General features: G+C 48.0%; 1 long non-coding RNA gene and 1 other non-coding gene across 2 annotated transcripts; one reads left to right on the top strand and one right to left on the bottom strand.

The window, feature by feature from the left end:
* Window positions 1–1,542: 1,542 nt before the first annotated feature.
* LOC119326859 lies at window positions 1,543–1,703 on the bottom strand. The gene has a single exon (XR_005158224.1). It is a non-coding gene; the product is annotated as a U1 spliceosomal RNA (small nuclear RNA).
* A 430-nt stretch (window positions 1,704–2,133) lies between these two features.
* LOC119324157 lies at window positions 2,134–3,453 on the top strand. Its single transcript, XR_005156782.1, has 2 exons — window positions 2,134–2,990; window positions 3,098–3,453. It is a non-coding gene; the product is annotated as an uncharacterized LOC119324157 (long non-coding RNA).
* Window positions 3,454–6,000: the final 2,547 nt, after the last annotated feature.

Here is a 6,000-nt window from a genome sequence, read left to right as displayed (position 1 = left end):
CAAAACCCCAGCCACTTGAATGCTGACGCGTGGATGCCTTTTGGTCCCGGTTGGTGCCACCAACCGGGACCAAAGGCCCCCTGACTGGGCTCGGCGCACAGGGCCACGTGTAGGCACATTGGTCCCGGTTTGTGTTTGAACCGGGACTAATGGGTGGAGGTATTAGTAACGACCCATTAGTCCCGGTTCATGAACCGGGACTAAAGGCCCTTACGAACCGGGACTATTAGGTGTTTTTCTACTAGTGTATGACCGGCATGTTAGAGGCTTAGCCCAGTTAGTTGTGGCCCAGTCTATCTTATCGTTATTAGAGGCTTAGCCCAATTATCGTTATTAGGGGCTTGGGAGTCAAGTAAACCTCTCTATATAAGGAGAGGAGATGTATCAATCTAATCAGGCAAAAAAGCAATCATATTTGCTCGGCTTCCTTAGGGAGCCGGGAGAACTAACCCTAGCCACCTCCTTCCCTGCGCATCTTCCTCTTAGCCGCCACCTCCTCGCGCACGACGGCGCCCAGCCGTCGGCGGCCGCGAGTTCGTCCACGACCAGCTCCCTCCTTCCCCTACAACCTCCGGCCTAGACCCAGTAGAATGAATAGTGTCTGAATCATTGTGACGCTATTCATGTTCTTGATGATAGGGGAAAACTACTAGATGTGCTGATGAAATGGTCAGTGAAGAGTATCCAGTGGTTTCGCCATGGTCGTTTCCTTTTTTACTTCTTTTAGTTGGCCCAACTTCAGTGAGTTTATGTATAGGCTGTTGCTGTTCTACATGAGTACATGACACATATTGCTATCATGTAAATAATCCTGTTTGAATGAAGCAGATATGGTAATTATGTATGGCCACTTACTCCTCTTTGCTATATTTTTTTTTGCGGGGGTTCTCTTTGGTATATGGAGAAGAATATTTTGATGCTCAGTTCAACCGAATTTCTATGTCATGGACTTGGTATGTAGATATGTCGTTTTGCTTCCTTTGTAACCAAGAATGTGTTCAAGCTAGACATAAAAAAGGTTATTGTCATGAGTAGAAAATATTTAAGGATCATTACCCAAAAGAATAATACGGATAAAAGATGCCCATCGACCATGTATGCCACCATATCCATTGATCTACTAAATGAAACTTACCAAATATGTTGTTGTAATATTTATCTACCCTATCATCTCAATAACGAGTAACAATGGATTAAGACACAAAATAATCAACGATGGACTTAAACACAGGCGCGGCGTGGCGCCACGCCTCCGCCTGCTAGTATCATGTAATTGTTGCATATCCCCCTTCACACTGTCTACTTCCATTTGTTTGGGCTGGAGTAAACTGTCACACACTAGATGGAGTGACCTGCCATCAAATTATTATTTTGGCGGCTAGCAATTTGAAACGGAGTGACCTGCCATCAAATTTTTCTTGGCGGCTAGCAATTTGATACATGCTGATTCTGCAAGGCCAGGTTGATGTAACTTAACAGGAATTTAGCAGAAGGCTACGGATTGTTGAGCATTGAAGGACAAAATTTTGATTTAGCGAATTGGCAGGGACCGCGCAAACGAATACCCCCTCTATTACAAATTACGACGTCCATTCTCCTACTTGGAGAGATGGTAAGCCAGCGCATCCACCAAGTGCAATGTGGACCACTAGCCTAGGCCACAACTCTTTTTGATCAGCCGTCGACCCCGTCCAGGTAAGTATGTTGCAAGGGTGCACCGAGGGATCGTTATATAGCAGCCTCCCCCACCCCTGCCTCCTCTCATTGGCGAGGTGGTACTAAGCAAACTAACTAAGAGCGCCCTGGTGGTGCAGCTGGTGCAAGGTCGTGGGCCTGATTCTGATGGGGCTCTCGGTGCTCAGGCCCGGTTCTCTGCCATTAATGGGCTGTCTCCGCGGCGCCCACGAGCCCACATAAATCATCTTCGTGGACGTCCACACACACTACCCCAGCATCACGGCTTCTCCTGATCCACTGCGGCTTAGATGGATCGGGCTGCAACTTCTGCCGTCATAGCAGCGGTGGAAATTCATCTAAAATGAGCACCACTAAAAAAAAGGACCCCTAAAAAAATCTTAAAAAAAAGCAGCGGTGGAAATTCTTCTCAAAAAAGAAAAAAATACAGCGGTGGAAACAAAGGGAGTGAAAGGCCGGCATGGCCGCACGGGGAGCACCACCGGAGGGTGTTGGGGCCGGAAGACAAGACCAGGTGCTTGTGATGCCCATCGACGGGCAAGCAACAGGTGTGGCACAAGGAACAATTGCACCCAGGGATTGGCGATATCGGCGAGGTCTGCAAGAGCCCCCAGGACCCAAGAAAGGAAGAACAAGGTAAGGGTATGTGCTGATAATGATCCAAACTGACAGAGGGAGATGTGCGCAGTCTTAGAAGATATATTCAGTTCTCTCCTCTCTGGTTAATTTTGATGTTTTTCAGATTGTGCAGTAGTAATAGTTATGTACGAAGGAATGCAATCTTGCTGTGCACAAACTAGTGCGTTTTTCATATTAAGTTCATCCATGGTCAAATGTTTGTACTAACTTGTAGGAACACTGCTGCAAGAGTTGTGCCAATGTGTTTGTCAAAGCAGACTTGCATAACAGGTAGCGTATATGTGTGTGTGCCTAAGCTAGTATAGCTCACTTTGGAAATGAAAGCTTGGTCAGCTGGAAGGAAGGTTACATTACTCAGCTGTTGGACTGACAAGATAAGAGTTCCTTTGATTATATACGTTGGGGTTCTCTGTTAATTTTGCTATGCTAGTCTAATTGATGATACGATACCCTGAACCCTGCACCCCGTCCATGAGATCAGAAGACTCGGATGGTGAAGATGTTCCTCCACCCATGAGGAATATCTTTCTAAGAAATAAGAATGGTGGCCGGTAAAGTCATGGCTAGGAACAGGAAAGGGCTTCAGGCCATAAAAGAGTTGCCGACGCTAAAGAAGCCGGACGAGCCAGATTTCTCGGTCGAACCCTACGAGTAAGGTATAATGGTCTATCCAGAACGGCCACTGATTCTCTAGCTCTACTACCAATTTTGTCTTCTTTGCTGCATTGAGGAGACTGTAACCGGTTGGAATTCGGATTCGCAGAACCGGTCGTTGATGCAAGAATTATAGTTAACACTGAATCCCAAATGCATGGTGGGATACCTTACCAAGAGATGCTTATAACAGTTTAAAGTACACATAGATAATATAGTCATCGTTACGTTGTACCTTGTACATTCAGATGTAGAGTATCTGTGTTTGTAAAATTCTTGGTGCCTCAGTACAGCGTGCAGCTACACTGACTGTCAGAGCTTCAAAGAAATCCTGACATTGCTGCCATAGTATGGAGTACCATTTTGGAGCCTGTAAAGTACAAGGTTTGCTATTTTGTTAAAAGTATAGACTGTAAAGGCCACTTGAACATCAACTTCAGGTAATGCTGCATATGTGTCCCATCACACTGTCTATTTCTAAACGTTCACACTGTCAGCAATTTTAAACACCATATAAGCTGACTCTGCAAGGCCATGATGAATTAATTGAAACTGAACGTGAATTCAGCAGAAAGAACCACTAAAGTAGGAAGGACAAAATATAATTAAGAGAATTGGCAGGGGCCGCGCGAACGCGTACCCCCTCTACCACAAATTTACACCGAGGGGTCATTATATAGCAGGCTCCCCCTCCCCTGCCTCCTCTCGCTGGCGAGGTGGTACTAAACAAACTAACCAAGAGCGCCCTGGTGCAGCTGGTGCAAGGTCGTGGGCCTGATTCCGGTGCTCAAGCCCACTTCATTAGAAAAATGATCTCTCTGGCACAGAATGTCTATTTCATCAAATGGGCTGTCTCCACCCCTCAAAAAAAATAAAATCAAATGGGCTGTCTCCACGAAAGCTGGCATTTCAACTTCCAATACATACTTATCATGGAATGTTACTAAAAAAAAACTTATCATGGAATAAAATCCAAGAGGAGTAAGCATGTCACTGAGAATAGCTAGCTGAAATGAAGGATGGTAGACGTAAGACCAGGGTGTTGAGGCCGGAAGGCCAGGTGCTTCTGATGCTCATCGACGGCGAGCACCGGGTGTGGCACAAGGAGCAATTGCACTCAGGGGTTGGAGATATCGACGAGGTTTGCGAGAGTTTTTTTTTTTACATGATTGCCGACATGAGTTATCTGAAGCCATGGACTGATTATGATCCAAACTGACAGAGGGAGATGTGCACAGTCTTAGAAGATATATTTAGTCTTACCTGAAGCTTCAGTTACAAGTAGAACCTCACGCTGGGAGGAGTTTTTATTCTGAGAAGCACCAATTTTCCTTATTCTGAAATTTTTCAGGTTATCTACTGTCCTAGAGATTGTAATGAGGTGACCACACATTGAATAAACTAGCATCTGATGCTTTTAATTAGTTCGTGCACTCTTGGAGCATGGATGTTAGAAATTGACAGAGTCATGCACGTATACAGTTGGTGTTCTAAAATTTCGTTTGCTCTGAAGACAGAAAGGATATCCATGTGAACTCTGAAGACAGGAACGGGTACTCTGAATCCTACGTTCATCGTTGTATGACGCTAAGTGTTTAAATCTTACAGGACCAAGTATAACGATAATATGTGGACATCCCGCTAAACCCACTTGTCCCGCATAAATCATATGTGGCCACAATATCAAGTATAACATTCTTGTCGCTTATACTTTTTGCCCAGTACTGTATCTTCCAAGACTGAGTGAATTGCAGAAAACCACCGCATTTGGGGTTAGCTTTGTGGAAAACTACCTAGTCCCTAATTATTTGCAAAACGCACCCGCAGATTCAGTAAACTTGTTGCAAATAGCACTGATGAGGTGATCTGGCCCGTTTGATCACTTTCTGACAAGTGGGGTCAGCTTGTAAGAAGCTGACTTGGCAAAGTTTTGACATACAGGCCCTGGATCTAAAAAAAAGCAATCAGAGCCCCCCTGCTTCGACCCCGTCTGGATCGGGAGAGTCAGAGCCCCCGAGCTACCCACCCCCCGCGCCACTCCGACGACCTCGTCGCCGGCGACCACCGCTGTCTACCATCTCCTTCCTCCTCCGTTTTCTTTTCTTCTCCACTGCTGCCTCGTCTACCATCGGCGATGGCGGAAAGGCGAGAGGGTAAGGCCGCGCTGGCCGGGATTGACGACGCGGGTTGCCATGGCTGTGGATCTCGCAGTCACGCGCACGGACCCGTGACGCGCGCAGAGAGAGGAGAGGAGGAGGCGTTCCCCGGCGAGGCCGACCTCGTCGGCGCAGACGGCCGCGCAGTGGAGGAGGTCCCTGCGAAGAGCTCCTCGACAGTGACGGCCGGTTCGGGCCCGTGCGCCGCCGCGCGGTTGGAGCCGGGCGGTTGCTCGGCCATGGCCTCGGCCGTGCTTGGAGAGCAGCAGGGGATACAGGCCGCCGCGGATTCCGACGCCGTGGACATGGCCGTGGCTGCCAGCGGCTGGGCTAGGTAGGGGCAACGTGCGGGTCGTCCCAGAGGAGGAGAAAGAAATATGGGAGGAGGATGGCGGGGCAGCGGTGGTCGCCGGCGTGCTTGTCGGCTGCGGCGAGGTCGCCGGCCCTCCGCCCAGCGCGTCGCTCCAGTGTCGCCGGCCAAGCAGCGCGGCGGAGGCCATGAACCCGATGCCCAGCACGCCTCTGCCCGAGGGGTGGGGGCTGATTGCTTTTCTGTTTTAGATCAAGGGGTGTGGGTGTAAATTTTTTGCTCTTACAATCTGACCCCACTTGTCAGAAAGTGGTCAAACGGGCCAGATCACCTCATCAGTGCTATTTGCAACAAGTTTACTGCATCTGCGGTGCGTTTTACAAATAATTAGGGACTAGGTAGTTTTCCGCAAAGCTAAACCCAAATGTGGTGGTTTTCTGCAATTCACTCTCCAAGACTATATCTCACATTCTTTCTAACTTGTGAAATTGTCAAAGCTACTGGAGGTGTTGCAAAGACTGCCTGTGAAGGGGCTGTATACAACCT

Source organism: Triticum dicoccoides, chromosome 6B, assembly GCF_002162155.2.
Source record: "Triticum dicoccoides isolate Atlit2015 ecotype Zavitan chromosome 6B, WEW_v2.0, whole genome shotgun sequence".
Lineage (NCBI taxonomy): Eukaryota > Viridiplantae > Streptophyta > Magnoliopsida > Poales > Poaceae > Triticum > Triticum dicoccoides.
This window is presented reverse-complemented; position numbering and strand designations above follow the sequence as displayed.